At 42.8% G+C, this 16,823-nt stretch overlaps 1 protein-coding gene across 5 annotated transcripts in view; it reads right to left on the minus strand.

Moving 5' to 3' along the window:
• sptan1 (spectrin alpha, non-erythrocytic 1) overlaps positions 1-13,033 on the minus strand; it is a 52,013-nt gene extending 38,980 nt beyond the window's left edge. For all 5 annotated transcript variants that reach the window (XM_080477735.1, XM_080477734.1, XM_080477733.1 and 2 more), the window contains exon 1: positions 12,929-13,033. The gene's annotated coding sequence lies outside the window, so the exon portion shown is untranslated. The remainder of the gene's footprint in view (positions 1-12,928) is intronic.
• Between the last annotated feature and the right edge of the window lie 3,790 nt (positions 13,034-16,823).

A 16,823-nucleotide genomic window follows, 5' to 3' on the forward strand; every position in this document is an offset into this window, starting at 1 on the left:
AAATCCTGTACCTTTACAACCGTACCAAATAGGGTCACGCAATTACAACAGCTGCTGGTTTGTGATTGCTGTCGCCTGAAATGAACATTGACCAGAGAGGAAGAAAAGCTTGACCAAGAAGAAATTGATTGATTGGTCCAGACCAAAAGTAAAAATCCCGGCTCGTGGCTAAAGGCCCAAACACACTTGTCGCATTGCACGTCCGCAGATTGCTCAAAAGCATTTCTTGCCCGAGAAATATTCAATTATCTCAAACCATTCGGAAGTCCACAATTCACACAAAGCCTGATGTTAGACAAAGGATGTGCAGAGTGAGAGTTGAGGGGGTGAATTGTAGTTCAAGCTTGGTAAAGGAGGACGTCATCCTTATCAGACATATGCTTTATAAACAACCATGTTATCTATGTATCCAACACATTCTCAGATAAGAGTAAAACATGCCTACAGAGAAGCTCTGCTGTGTCCACAGTGAGACAGCCCCCGCTGTGAGAGAACAGGCTAGAACATCTATTCTAAATGTTATTGTGGATCTTCTTCTAAAAATGCATATTTTAATAATGGTTTTATTCTCCGTGTATTTCATCTCAAAAATAAAAAGGCGTTGCCATTTTTCATGCATGTGTCTTCCTCCACCCCAAGACTATTCTGGTCACCCCAGGAACAGGCCTGATCCGCCCTCTGACATGCAGTGGATGATCGATATATACTGAAATTATAGAAATGAAATGAGGATCAGTGTATACTGAACTCCTAACTCCTCATTTTCTGACAGAAACTTGGCTTGATTGTGTCAACAGGACATAAATATATTTGTGGAACATCGCGGTCCTACCATCCCCCCTCGACGCCCCCACCCATCCTGTCCCAAGCTGAGCAGCTCTAAGGGGCCAGGGGCTGAAATAGCCAAAATGCCACATGGGGGTGGGGCGGAAATTCCACAAACATGCGAACAGTAACCGAGCTTCACTACACAATGAGATCAGTACAGTCAGCCTCTCTGAATACTCGGGGTCTCTGTGGCTCCAACAGCCGGGGGGCTGCAAACTCTTTTACAGTCTTCCATCAAAGGTCTGGGTGAGCAATGGAGGCACAGACAGGCAGCGCAGTCTGCTCAACATCCAATATCACTAAATAATGAAAGAAAAGAGCTACTCGAGGTGTCAAACAAGAGACCTGCAGACCAAATCTGGCCTAAAAGGGTCCAATCGAGGCGACCTTGGGGGTGTAAACATTTCAAAGACAACTTCATCTGTTCAACTGCTGGTTTGTACGGAGGAGTTTTAGGGCCACTAAAGAAAAAAAAAATTCCGGAGGCTAAAAAAACAAAAAAACCTTCATGCATTTCAGAAAAAGTCGAACATGAAAGTCGAGATTATTTTTTCCCCACGGAGAGACGTCTATCCATCCCTCATCATTTGCTCTTAGATGTGAATTCACATTAAATCACTTAATTGTGACTATATCGGGTTGCTTACTGCTTATGGACATGTGATTTTACACAGGATTTCCTTGATTAATAAGAACATTTAAATAAGCAGCCCGGGATCCGTGTTTTTGTCCTTCGTATTCGACGAACTTCCACGACGGAGCAAGGCAGCAGGCTGCTCTGTCTCTTCTAGTCCTGATACTGATGATAACTGCATAATGTTTATGAGCTACATTCTATCCTGAAGCATCTTTTCACCACTTCATTAAACCGCCTGATATAAATTTTGAGGAAGCAGTCACACGCGCTGGCATGTGGATGGACGGACTTTTTATTCCGCTGTGAAAAAAAAAAATCTCGACTTTGATTTTCGACTTTTTCTGAAGCACATGAAGATTATTTCTTTTTTAGCCTCCGATTTTTTTTTTCTTCAGTGGCCCTAAAACTCTCCCATAGGTTTGGAATCTTTATCTTCTAATAATAATAATAATAATAATAATAATAACACTGCAGTGCATTGCAGCAATGTGCAGAAACATTACTGAAACAGCCCCGACTGACATCACTAACCTGCACTAAGATCTTGTTTACTTTTCAAGTGAAAACGCATCAGTTTTGCATTTTCATTTTAGTGGTTTTTTGTTTACATGTCAACATTTTGAAAACGACGTCCGTTTCCACAGAAGTGGCAGGAATCTGAAAACATAGTTAGCATGTAGTTAGTATGTGGGGCCACTAGGGATCTAGCGATCACCATTACAATGATAAACGGAGGTGAAATTCCTCACAATGAGTGTTTCAACTTTTAATTATCATTAAATCCCTGTTTGGTTACCACACTTTGAAAAATCGCGGTACTGCTCATTTCCTTGGAGAGGCAGCAGCGCCATCTCAGATGCAGGCGCACATGCACAGATTACAATGTTCAGAACTTGAAAACATGGCAGAAGGACTGCGCGCCTGCAACGCTCCGGAGATTTTTCCTCCACGAAAAGGACAAAATCTGAAATCTGAACGTATTTGGGATTTTTTCAGGATACTGAGGAGAATCTAATTGATGATAGTCAACCTGTCTGCAAAAGATGTAAAGAAAAGTATTCTTGGTTCTTATCTACAATTTGAAAAGTGTAGTTACCTCTTCAGGTCATAAGGTTCCATCTTAAATACACATTTGTATTTGAATGTTTCTGCCAACAGAAATTACATTGTCTTTAAATTTTTTGTCCCCCCCCCCCCCCCCCCAAGTAAACTTGGCTAAATGATTTGAATCTGTATAAGCACTTTTTGCATGTTTTGAGCACATTTCAACAATACGGTTATATCGTCTATCTACCCGCACCAATACGTCACTATTTACCATGGCCGTGGTGCGTATGTGTAGTAGCAGCATTTTTTTAAGTAAAAGATGAATATGCATCGGGACTAAAATGACTTTGACATCTCTCTATTAGATTGTATTAAACTGTGAGTTATTGTGGCAGCAATGTGATCGTATTCATTGTTTCTATGACTGACCACACCCATAAAACGCACAAAAAGCCAGAGGAAACCACGTATTGATCCACTGAAACCGAACCAAGGCGGCCCCAACACAGAGGCTGACCTGCAGGCCATGTGGCCTCGTTGTGAATGACTGTGGATTTGTGTTGATGCTGCAGACAGTTGAACAAAAAGCAGAGGATGGATGGAGACAGTATTCTGCTGCTCGCCGGCTCTGAATGGGGGTGGATTAGTGGAGTCAGCAGGGCAGCCGCATTCAGCCACAGCCAGAAGACTGTGCTCCGAGACACACAACACAGTCGGACAGAGAGAGAGTGTGTGTGTGTGTGTGTGTGTGTGTAGTAAGCTGATTACTAGCATCAATCCAAAAAAAAAAAAAAAAAAAAAAAGTGGCTTTCGGCATATTGTCCCCCCTCCTCTTCCTAACTTGCCCTCATTCACATTGAGATGAAATCATGTCAGGGGATGAAATCATGTCAGGGATTTCACTGGACTCATTATCCAAACATGCACGCACGCACACGCCGACTTCTACATCAGAGTCACTACAGCTGTTGCGGTGCGCACACAGTGTGGGAGGATGAGCACACTGAAACATGCGCACTATGTTCACGTGAGGCAGACTGCGGTGAAAGCATTTAACAGAAATTTCACTGTCCCCAAGTGTTGCCTGAAACATGTCCCATTCATAAAAAGAAACACGAGCAATTCGAGCATGCATCTCCAGCGTCAGCACCCAGATGTAATGCTTTCTGACAGTCGAGGACTCAAGTAAAGGTAACACTAGTGACAAAACAACTGTCTATTGAGAATGCTTTTCAACAGCTCTAAAGTGCTTCTTCAAAAAAGTCTGCTTCCTTTGGTCAGGTCTGAACGCTCCCCAGACTCTGTTCCAGACCAAAGAGGTGAACTCTGGTCCTCTTGAAAATGTAGGTGTTGGTTCACTTGCAAGTGAACTGAGGTCCTGTTCACAGTGTGAACGTGGCAAGAACTATCAGTGGACCTTTCAGCAGACAGAGCAAGAGGCTGTGACGTAGATTGCAATGCATTGTGGGGAGTGAACAAACAAAGCTAACAGCAGATGCAGAAGAAATAAATGGGAAAATGTCTCATCTGCAGACATAGAGCAGTGAGGAGAACTAGTAAGAAAGGTGCTCATTGATCTATGTAGGCCTGTCGTGATAATCAATAAATCAATTTATTGCACAATAATTAAAAATGAGCTCAATAAGTTTGCCAGGCTCGATAATTTTTCATTTACCAAAGACGCCACTGTGAGCGTGTAAACGGGCCTTAACATGTAGGGGGAAAACAGCCAATCTGGCAACAGCAGCCACCAGAGTCGCATCGCCGCATACATCATCAAAATGTGAAGCATCACGACAAAAACAAATAGAAGACAGCAGCACCACCTCAGACTCCGTCTCCACCATTAATACTTCATCTTCGTATGGTTACCGTACTTTCCGGACGACAAGCCGATACTTTTTTGTTGTTTTTTTACATGCTTCGAGCCGTGCGGCAGACAAGCTCCATGCTGCTGATACGTGGGTGATGCGTTCAGGTGCATCACGTAACTCCAAAGCTCGCAGCAACATAATGAAAAAAAAAAAGAATGATGAACTAGTTCATTTTTGGAACTTTAAATTTAGAACTATGAACTGAACTAGTTCATATTAAAATTTGTGAACTGAACTTTGAACTAGTTCATGTAGAAACTGAACTTCCCCAACACTGCCTGTCGATCACTCTTGTGTGGGGAGGCGGGGCACCTGGCACACCTGAGTGCAGCATGAGAGCCCCGTGAGGACGAGAGGGAGAGATGAGGGGGGAGAGAGAGAGAGAGGTTGTTTTATTTATTTTGGCTATTTACAATGTCTTTTTTCATAATACAATTCCAATTTTAAATATTCTTAAGAAATAAAAGTTTATCTTTAAAAGGGGTATACTTGCATTATTATACCATTATTAATATATTAGTGTAAAAATGGTATCAAAATGGCAATGTTATCGTTTATCGCAATAATTTTCTTGGACAATTTATCGTCCAGCAAAATTTGTTATCGTGACAAGCCTAGATATATGGTCTGAAGACTATATTTTGCGGTTACTATTGCTACTGTGCACTTGTGCGATTACAACCACAATTTAAAAGAACATAAAGAGCCGGACGGCTCGGAACTCCAGGAGGGAAATATAAACAACTTTAGAAAAGGAGGAGTGCACCGGCCATCAGAAGTGGAAATATTTTCAGGATTGTTACTTTACGTTATAGAATGCGCACCAACAGGGACCTGAAAATGTAGTATGAATACAATTGTGTTCGCATCTGTGCTCCACACACGAGTTTGAGCAGTCTGCGGACATGCAATGCGGCAAGTACGCTCTGACCTTTAGCCACTAGCCACAAGGGGGGTAATTTCTAAGTTTGGCCTGGACCAATCGATAAGCCTGGTTTCTTCTTGGTCATGCTTTTCTTCCTCTCTGGTCAGTGTTCGTTTCATGTGACAGCGCCCACAAACCAGCACCTGTTGTAATTGCGTGACGTTGTCCAGGCGGTTTGGCCCGCTCTCCAAAGTGCATTGTGAAAGCAAAACAAACTAAATGAAGGTGTGAAAATCTTTATGTTAGCAGATGATTAGCTACACACTGGTTATGATCTTCTATGGTAGTAACACTGACACCACCTCCTCACCGGCATGAAAGTAACTCGGTGCCATTCAAGGTTATCAGTCACAAAAATGCAATGACGCAGCAAAAAAAAAAAAAAAAAAAAAGAACCATGTGACATCCTAACAACTTCAAATAAGCAGCATTTAAAGAGGCCTGGTTACCTTATATGCTGCGAAGAACAGGGACGATGGATTTTTGGTTCAGTATGATGTCTGATTATGATCACGGGGGATTATTAAAAAGCACGTGACAGCGTTGGCGTCAAAGCAGGCAGCAGACGCTCGCTGAGCCTGCTGATACCCTGAACTTCCATCCTGTATCAGGAGATAACAGCCGTCCTTCGTCTCCTCTGAGGGGGAGGATTCTGCTCTCACTGCTAACGCCCACAAACGCAGCTATCAGCAGTTGAACTGTTAACTTCTCTTCAGTTGGAGGCTTGCAGTCATGCAAAACCAGCACCTTCTCTTCCTGCCACATTTAATATTTAATGCCAGGTGGGGAGCTTTGAACGGATGTGACTGTCAAAGTCTGCATCCTTCCAAAGTCCAGTTTTCCACTCTTACAGGGACAAAACTGCAAAGCACGTCTAACTACTGACTGTGGTATGTTTGTAAAATGTAAACAGACATTGGATCATTTCCACGTTCCACATTCCACCCATCAGCTTGACACTAATTTGTAAAAGAAGGATTAATAGACACAATTTTTCATGAAAAACTAACTGAAAGATCATATCTGCCACTGGCACACTAGTTTCAACCCTGTGCAGATAAGGAGAGGACACATCTGTCAATGTCTCCTGATACTTCAACATGACTTTTTCCAGCAGACAAATGAAACCCTCCATGACACCAGATTCAAACATCACATCTGTAGTAAAAAGAGTCAAAGAGTCCCGGGATTGTTAACTGCAAAACACTTGGTTTACTAATTTGTATCTTTGTTCATTTATATATGTATGTATGTATGTATGTATGTATGTATGTATGTATGTATGTATGTATGCATTTATCATTATCTCCTCCAATCAGACTTCCAGCAGAATATATTTTTAGAAGCATCCATACTGCCTCTTGTTGCTGAGAGAGCAGCGCTGATAAAACATGAGTGTGTGGGTGGATGCACGGTAGCACTTATCAAGTCAGTCCATTTCAAAAAATTGCCTGCATGTTGGAGGAATTCTGAAAATGGATGCTCCGACAGCAGTCAAAGCATCATTTCCTGCAGATGCAGGGTTAAAATTCTACCCCCATCCAAAAGAGCCCTCAAAGATTTAATAGTTTGGGCTGATTCAAGAGAGGCATATTCGTAGGAATACTGAGTACTCACACAAACTCAAAAGCTTTAAAGAGGGTGTAGTCCCAGATTTAAGAACCGAGGCCAAACCCTATGTGCTAAAGACAAATGAGCTCACTTTAGCTGCGATCCGATGCGACTAAACACTGCAGTTTTTTTTTTGCAGTTTGAATGCACTGTCCCTCAACAAACACCAGAGAGTGAGGTCATTCAGTTACTATGGTAAACTACGCATTATAAATACGTCACACCAAAAGCATGCTCACAAGGTGAAAGCTGAAAGGAATTTGTAGGAAATAACAGAACATAGTGTTTCCCTGTGGCGATGGATAGGATGGAGAATAGAGCAGGGCTGCAACTTTAACACGTTAATGTTAAATATTACATCCGGAAAACACTGTTTTCAGTGTGTTCAGAGTTAGAACCTCTCATTAAGTGAAAGGGAATGTTGTTTCCATTGATTTGGTATTGGGTCCAGAGGGCCTGGAGGGGGAGTGTGTGAGGGAGCTGGGGTGTGGCGAGAGCCGATTGGAGGGACAGAGCCGAGCTGGAGGATGTGATGGAGTTAGCAACGAGGCTGTTGTTTTGTTCCCACATGGTTACAGCCCCCAGGAACCATTTGCAGTTTGAAGACAATTTCTGCTCCTCTTTCCAGCAACGACACAGAGGCGGCGGAGCGTCAGTGTGGAAAGAATCTACGCTAACATAGCTCACGTAACATCGCAGCTAACAGATAAAAGGAGGATATAATAGAGGGAAGTTTCAGTTTAAAACCTGTGGTTAAGAGCACGACTGTGTGCAAAATATGAACAAAGAACTCATGGATCACCAAGAAATTCAAGTCTTTGTACCAGCTCAATGCCAACATGTCGCCACCAGCTAACGCCAAGGTTCTTACGACTGCTCTATTTACACTACATTTAATCATCCACAATACTGAGCTTTATAAATTCCAAAGCTTATAATATGATTTTTTTTTTTTTTAATCGAGTCCGTTCACTATTTCAAAACGAAATCCCATCATGACGAGACTGTACGTGACGTAGAAACTAACAAGGAATGTCCACAACAGAGCATGAACCAAATGAAGTTACCTTATAATGTTTTTTTGCAAATTAATCAATATTAAAAAAAACAACAACATATAGTTTGTTTGTCTGGGACAAGCTTGGTGCACCATTGCTGTAGTTAACTAACAAACAATACTCATTTGTCAGAATGACTAAGAGTTTCTGAGGTCAGCTCGCACTTTCATGCAAACAAATTCAACGGCATTAAAAGACATGCAGGAAAAATAGGATGACGTCTCGTACTGGGGCTATGAGAGGATGAACCGAGGCCAACAGAAATTCAAAACAAACATTCTGCTGCCCTTAACCAATCCTAGTGACACATTCCAATCAGAAAGGATGAGAACCTGGCAAAGTAAAGGCATACACACATCTGAGGTTTGGATTCAGGATCCTCTGCCCCTCTTGTTTCTGGCTGGATCAGACGGCTACATCTGTGGAAGGGTGGACCAAAGTCCACTCCCGCACAGTCTGAGAGGAAGTAAAGATCCAGTCCGCAGCACAGACAGACGCAGTGTACCTGCAGTGACTGGGCTGTATGAAGCAGCCAGCCAAGACGTAGCCCAGCATTGCGTCTCTCTCTGCTCTGTGGCTCCCTCCCTCCCTCCCTCCCTCCCTCCCTCAAAGCCCTTTACTCAGCAAAGCAACGTCACCATTCCTCTGGAATCTTCTCTTTTAAAAAGGCAACACAAGCACGCAGCAGGGTGGTTACCTTGAGTTTGGGTTTAGTAAACGTGGACATGACGGTGATTAATAATCAATGAGTAGACAGAATGAGGGGACAAATAGAAAGCAATGATTGAATGGTCCATTCAATAGAGGATCAACGTGCATTTAATAAAGTGTGTCCAAATAACTGGAAAGATGTTCAGACAGCAAAGATCAGTTGCGTTAATATCAAATATTCTGATGTGATTGATTTATAAAGACGTTTCTTTTCAAACAAAAGGTTTGGTTCATGAGTCCACTGGTTCTGATCGGGTCTCCACATGGTCAAATGATGCTTACTGTGCATGTCATGTTCCGAGAATAACATCTATCGATTGACAATAATGCTGCTCTCAAAATTAGGATGGACTTTTCCTGATCCGTTTCTGAACAAGAAGAAACTTTCTTTAGTTGAGCTTAGTAATAATTTTCAAAACTTTGGGTAAAGATGGATTACTATGGGATTGATCCACAGACGGGTGCAAAATCAATCTGATTACTCAGCGTTCATGTGAATGGGAAAATCTGGGCTCTCATTCAAAAAGGATCCAATCCGAATAACTGTAAGTGAACAGGCTACAGCCTTTCTATAGTAAGGGTGTTAAACACACGGCCCACCAGAGAAGGTCAAACTGGATGGGAAAGTGCAGGAACGTCTGTAATAATGCAGTAGTAAACCCGAGCTAGTTTCCTGCTGGCCAAATGACATTTTTGATGACGAGAATTTCAGATTGACCTTTTTTCAGATTTTTGATTTGTTTAATAAACTGGTTCTTTTGGTATGTTTTCCTGGCTTGGCAGCATTCAGATCACACTTTGTGTCCCCTGAACTGAAATGAGTGTGACACTTGAGGTCTTCTGGCTGAGTTAACTTAGAAAACCCTGAAAGCAGCGCTTCCATTTTCCATTTGGGTCAAGACGCTGATCCATTTGCTCAGAAATATGGCTATTAGAGGTCGGTGGGCTCCTCATCTGGTCTTGCACCGCCTACAGTTTTTAAATACACTTAAGTAACAATGGGCTTTGGGGGGGAGGAGCCGGCCTTGGGGGTTCTGCTGCTTGAAAGTGGTAAAGCACACGGGCTCTCGCTACCTCAATTTAAAATCACACCCCCCACTGTGATATGACACTGCCCTCCCCAGCCCACAGAAGGTAGTGACTCAATACAGTGCGATCTTGTACCTTCAGGGAGGGCTGGTGATGGTCACACACACAAAAAAAAAGACAACCATGGTGTTAACTGATTGTTTGAGACCTAGAAGAGCTGGAAATGTGGAACTGAGGTGCTTTAAAAAAAAGAAAAAAGAAAAAAAAAAGAGGTTGTCTGAGCTCTATCGAGTGCCCGCTCTCGTTAACAATGCTACCTGGTCATAAATACTGTGAAAGGTATGAGAAACATGTGCCTTGATTGTGTTTTTTAGCGGTATGCATGTTTATACAAATTTACATCCACAGTATGGATTCGATGCTAATGCTAATTTGCTCGCAGTAATGTGTCGCCAGCTCATTGCTGCTACTCGACTACTCTTACCGACACATCGTCAGTGAACAAATCAGAAATGGCAAATCTAAACGGATACGATACAGCAAAGCGAAGAGGGGTGTTATTGACAAAAGAGCTGAACATGCATGAATGAATGGCCCCACCCTCGAACATCACTACAGCCACAGTAATGCAGCACTTAATGTTCTGATGGGTTTGCATTACAAACACAAGCTTGAGCCTCTAAGTGAAGTGCATCCAATCTGGAACTGAATGATGGGAAATATCCCTGCGCCCCCGAATCACACTTGCGTAGTTGTAGGCTGGAACTGGACGTAGTTCTGCAGGCTGCGATTGTAAGAATAATCTTTTAGGATGCTGTGATACACAGATATACATCAACTATTGACTGTAACATGACATGATTGCAAATGCACATATCTGGGCTGTCTGAAGTGGTGGTGTCCCACTTTCCCTGTGATGCATCAGGCCCACAGCAGCACCCTGTCAGCTCATCACTACCTAGATTATACTGGTAACTGGGGCTGGGCGCCATGGGAAAAAGTCTTATCACTATAATTGTCAATTCTCAATGTTCCATGTTGCTCTTAAATGACATTTGAAGATAGGTAGGGCCGTGCCGCTCCCTGCTGCCAGTTTGCAGACAGACACAACATAGTAACGGACAAAGACAACGTAAACGTTCAAGAGGAGGAACTGATGGTTTCACAACATCCGACGTTGAGCAAAAAACATGTTTCAACCAAAACTTTGAGTGGGATTAATTCCAGCATCTCCGGAGCCGAGCACCTCTGATGGGAAAGAGCGTGTTCTTAATGTTTTCTGTCATTTTGCTCAGATCTGCCTCAGAAAAACATTTTGAATAATCAGGGAGACAAGTGAACACACATGGGTGACGATTAAGCATGCTTTAATTATATATATAAATTAATAATAGCGAGAAGGTCCAGTTCGGCCTGTGAGATGACTGTGCAAATAGAAATACTTTATTAATACTCTATTAATCCGTGGGGGAAAGGCAGACAGTCAAGTCATTTCTATGCTTTTATGACTGTCATGCTGCTACTGTCAGAGCTGACCAACAGAATTTCTTTGTATTCCATGTACATTGACAATAAAGGCAACATAATTTTAATTGTTGTATTTCCAGTTGCAAGAGTTTTGAAAGCAGCATTTCACTGTATGTTGCACACAGAAACATCATTTAAAATTGACATAATGTTGAAATTGCACTTTTTTTTTAAAGATACTATATTTTCTTGTATGTATTCTATTTATTTGCACAAAAAAAAACATTTACATTTGTTTATTATTATGCTGTTCACTGGTTAGACGCCATCTTGCTTCTCCCTGAACTAAAATGAGTTGGACAGACTGGGTTTAAACCCTACAAAGTCGTTTTTTGTTAGTTTTTTTAATGCATGCCACAGTTTCTTTCTAACTATTTTAGAGCATTCACAGGTTTATTTTGTGCAGTGGATTGTTAATAAAAGTGTCTGTGTTGCAGTCTGTTAGTGACTTTGTGGTAAAACCTTATAGAGGAAAAAATAAAATTGTGTTTATATCATATATCACCATTTTGAGAAAAAAATATTCAGATGTTAATTTTGGGCCTTAAGTTTAAACTACATAGTTCCTGTGGTGATTCTTCAGAGTTATGTTATTTCATTCATTCTTGTTATGCCTGATCTCTAACGTGTTGCCAACTAAAGAACTGCTGAGGAGAGGCTGCTGGTATGTGAGGAACTTCGCAGCACCATGACAGAACCAGCTGAGCGGACAGTCACTACAAACTGCATATTATCTCTGTGTTAACTGTCCTTTGTCCCCGTGTTGACTGTCCTTTGTCCCTGTTACTGTGTCTGTACTAAATCGCAGGCTGATGAGTAACCCTTGCCCTACCCTTTGACAACTGTGACTCCAAATAGACAGTATGTGGAGGAAATGACTGCGTGTCCAGCGGAGTGCATGTGTAAATGATTAGCAGTGGCCAAGCCCTGGTGGGAGATATGGGACATGTAGGAAGGTGTGACAGCTGGAGACACACTGGGGACACACTGGGGCCAGAGGCTCCTCGTCCGGGGCTGGGCGGCTCCCTCACGGTCACCGACCAGCAAATGGAGCCCAGCAAATGCTTCAATCGACCTGCGTTTCGTTTTTTTCCACCCAGATCACCAAGTCAGAGGATTAATAAGTGCAGCTCTGCATCGGTGAATGAATTTGTTTGTTCTTCTCATTCAGCTGGAAAAGTAACAGGCCGGCTAGCTGACTGTACCTCCAAACACCACATCAACAATCATCGCTGCAAACTAAATATCACGACGTACGGCAGCAACCCGCGATGATCGCAAGCTATCGTGACCCAAATGTGTGCGATTGTGAAAAAACAATCTTTAATGAAGTTTGTCCGGACCAATGCGAGCTAAAGCTAACGTCATCTGCTTAGGGTGGCTCCTGGCTAATGCTAACATGGAGATAATATCTCTCTCCCAGGCCGCCTTCTCCTGCGAACTTAAACACTTTATCTGTGGATGTTTGCATTATTTTACCGGTTGTATTGCAAATGTCATTCAAACAATTGGAAACCTTGCAGTTAGTTGATTCTGGCCACCAGGGTAATGGGTCCATCCGCGCACAGGACAGAAGGCACAGAACGGATACCAAATGTTATAAACTGAAAATCTCCGTCTACCTGATGCATCGCATCGGTAGTCACACAAACTTGTGGTTGGAAAAATAAAATGCTCGTACCTCGATGTTTTTCCAACAAGCTTACGAAGTGGTGTTAGTCCAGTGGAATCGACGACGAAGGATGAGGGGCAGCTCCGAGGGACGACTGTTTTTTTAACCTACTGTGACGTCATTCTCTGCAGCTGCACGGAAAGAGCCGAGGACTGCCGGAGAGAGCCGAGCACTGCCAGAGAGAGCCGAGCACTGCCGGAGAGTGCTGAAGCTCCAACCCGTTAACCTGAGTCACCATGATTGGCTTCCCTTCGTTTTTTGCACAAACCTTCAAAATATCTTCAGATATAGATGGAAATGTACCAAATTGATACCATCAGGAGCTTTTATTTGGAGGTCCAAACTAATTTAAGAAAGAAAATGCTTTTTTCAACGTATATATTGGAATTTCAAAGAAGAAACAGAATAACAACAAACAAACAAAACAAATGTGCAGCACCTCTTTTAATATTTGGTTACACGCCCTTTGGCAGTGATGACAGCCTTGGCAATTCCAGAGTGTGATTGAGTCCTAGGCTAAAATTCCCAAGGAGTCCCCATGTCAAGCATTAAACCCATTTACAAATGATTTGAAACAAAAAAAAAAACTTATCGAAAAGTGAAAGTTCACCAACCCTTGGAGGCCCCCTAATGGCCTGGGACCCCAAGAAACTCCCTGCTTTGCCTTGGGCGTCCTTTGTCCGCATCCAAGACTGATGACCGCTTCATTGTACACAGAGCCCTGTGGAACAAGATGGTGGATGTCACTCAACTCCAGGCGCTTATAAAGAAGGTGAAAGGCATCAAGTGTGACATCAGACAATTGGAAATGGTTTACATCAGCGTGGTCTGCGTGAAAGAGGACCTGACCACACCACCAGGTACAGACGTCGTCTAGATGGACCCGGGAGCATTTACACTGGATGGGGGGGGCTCAGTGCTGTTCTCTGATGAAAGTCCATTCATGTTGAGCAAAATGATGACTTAACAATCTGTTGGAGACCTCAAGGAGAGCGATATGCATGCACTGTTGTCCCCAGAGGAGCCTTTGGCGATGGCGGTGTTACAGTGGGCAGGTGTCTCTGGTAAATACAGAACTGTCCTACACTTTGTGAATGGTACAGTGACACTCCCTTACTACCTGAACAACATCATTCATCCAGTCATTTGTCCCTGCATGAACTACACAGGCCTCATTTCACCTTCGTGTATGACATTGCTCCAGCTCATCGAGATGACATCATCGAGGAAGAGGAGACTGTAGTACCTCAAAAGGAGAGCCCTGCACTTTCTCCAGACCTGAATCCCATAGAAAACCTCTGGGATCAGCTAAGTTACCGTGTACACGCTCGCAACTCTGAACCCAGAACCTCAATGACCTGAGGACCGCCTGTCAAGAAGTGTGGGACTCCTCAGCAGACAATAAGTCCACAGATGAACAGCAGGAGACGTCATTGTCAAGCTGTAATTGATGCTCAGGGGCACATGACAAGTAACATAAGTGAGAAACGCCCATAGGAACAGAGACAAGTATAAGTAGACACATAGAACTATATAAGAATCCTCATTGACTGCTGCTGCTTATTGGAGTTGATATCAGAGGTTCAGCCTTCTCTTCCAGGGCATTTCCTTCTATTGAGGAAGGAAGTCTTCACATAAAATAATAATCATTGCTGCGTTATAAACTTAACTGACCGACATAGCAGGAAGAGCCTATATGAAAGGATGTTGATGGTATACCTAAACCCTAAAGGCTTCATGTACTTCAGATCAGTCTCACCGTGTGATCTTTATATATTAGAACTGGCAGTTAAAAGCTTGTGGCCTGCATTTTAGACTGCATCATAAAATATTAAATGATGAAGCCTTTCAGGATTCCTGTCTCTTTCTTTGCAGAACAGGACTACACCCTGAAAGACACACAGCACCTACAAGAGAGAGCAGATCTGGCTGTTTGCTCCTCAAACACATTAGTTGACACTAATCTAATGAGCGCAGGGCTGTGGGAAGCTGCCGGCTTTCATTCTGCAACGCTGAGACACTCTGAGGTTATCCCTGTAGGCTTAAACAGTACACAGATGATGCAGAATGCATCAACTGTTCGCCAGTCAATGTATATGCCGTTATCAGCTACTTAGTGTTCAACCACAGAAAACAGCAGAATCCGGCAGTGCCTGGATCAGCTGATCTCCTCGTGGCTTCGGCAAACAGCAGGTCGTCTGTTCTTAAAGAAGATCCACAGCGCACAGGATCTTTACCCTGTGAGTAATGCACACATGAGCCTCACCACTACAGAAACTGTGGTGTGCGAGACCACTCAGATTAACGGTGGTTGCAAAAAGGTGGATAAGCTGCTGAGAAAGAGCGATAAACAGAACAGTTTCTTGCAATCAATCTCTATATTTGATTCATATAGAGCAAAATACCAATTTGCATTTTAAACCTAAATTGTATTAGTTTTTTTGTTATTGTACTCTAAGATCAGCTTCATATTTCTAAATTGGGTTCTTTTTAATTAATGAGGTTTTTGAAACATTTTACAAAGATCTCTATACATCCACCTGTAGACCTGATGTAGAGGAAGTGAAAACATTTCTCTCAGGTCTTAACCGGCCAACTGTTTCTAGTGAGCAAAAACTGGATGCTCCGAGAACAGAGGAAGAGATTAGAGCTACTAATCAATCCATTAAAACCAGTAAGTCACCAGGTCTGGATGGCTTCTCAGTTGAACTTTACAAGAAATGTAGATATTTTGGAATTTAGAAGCATTTCAAATGGGCACTCAACATTTAATGATGCCTTAATTTCCCTTGTTCCTAAAAAAGATAGAGACACATCAGATCCATCAAATGTCAGACCTGTAAGCTTGCTTGCGGTGAATAATAAGATCTTGACCAATCAAATCAAATCAAACTTTATTTACATAGCACTTTTCATAAAAAGTTGTAGCACAAAGTGCTTCACATATTATAAAAAGAAATATAAAGACACACACATACACGTGCACATGACCACAAACACGCGACCGCACGAGCGAAAGCACGGATGCACACACAGACACACACAGACACACACAGACACACACAGACACACACACCACCAACCCCAACTGCCCCTATCAAAATATAAAAAACTGATGTAAGAATGGCCGGGCACTGATGAGTTAGGAGAGAAAACACCATCCTAGTGGGCCGACAACATCGAGAGGAGCCACAGCCTGCAACTAAGGGGGCCCCAGCCACAGTGGACCGCCCCAACCCAGCTGGTCAGGAGCCCACGCCACGGTCAGTGAACCAAAAGGTTTACGGCACAAAGTGACACGTTTAGAGAAAGTATCACCCGGCATCATAAATGGTGACCAAGTGGGCTTCATTAAAAACAGGTCCTCAGCTGATAACATGAGCAAATGTATGCATCTCACATATGTGAATCGCTGTAACCCTACAGAGGTTGCGGCCTTCTCGCTTGATGCAGAGAAGGCTATCGACCGGGTGGAGTGGAGGTTCGTTAGGTTAGAGGCTTACAAAATTCAGATTGGGACCCTGGCTTCTGTAACTGGATTAAATTACTCTATTATAAAAGCAGCTGTTCTCACGAATGGGATGCTATCAATTCTTTTCTGTCTCTCTAGACAGGGCTGTGCTCTTTCCCCACTGCTGTGTACAATCATGCTTGAGCTACTGGCCTCAGCAATTAGCGCTGATGTATGAATGAAAGGTGTGCATATAGGGGGGGGAGGGAGAACAAGATGCTTATGTATGCTGATGATATTTTAGCAGTGATAGCAGATCCTGCCGGCTCTTTATCGGTATTACTTGACTGTATTGACTCTTATTCTAAATTGTCAGGTTATGAAATAAATGAGCACAAATCAGAGGCTATGCTTTTATCAAACACACTCCAGTTAGGTCACTGCATTCAGTTT

Source organism: Lipophrys pholis, assembly GCF_963383615.2.
Source record: "Lipophrys pholis genome assembly, chromosome: 12".
In the NCBI taxonomy this organism is placed as follows: Eukaryota; Metazoa; Chordata; class Actinopteri; order Blenniiformes; family Blenniidae; genus Lipophrys; species Lipophrys pholis.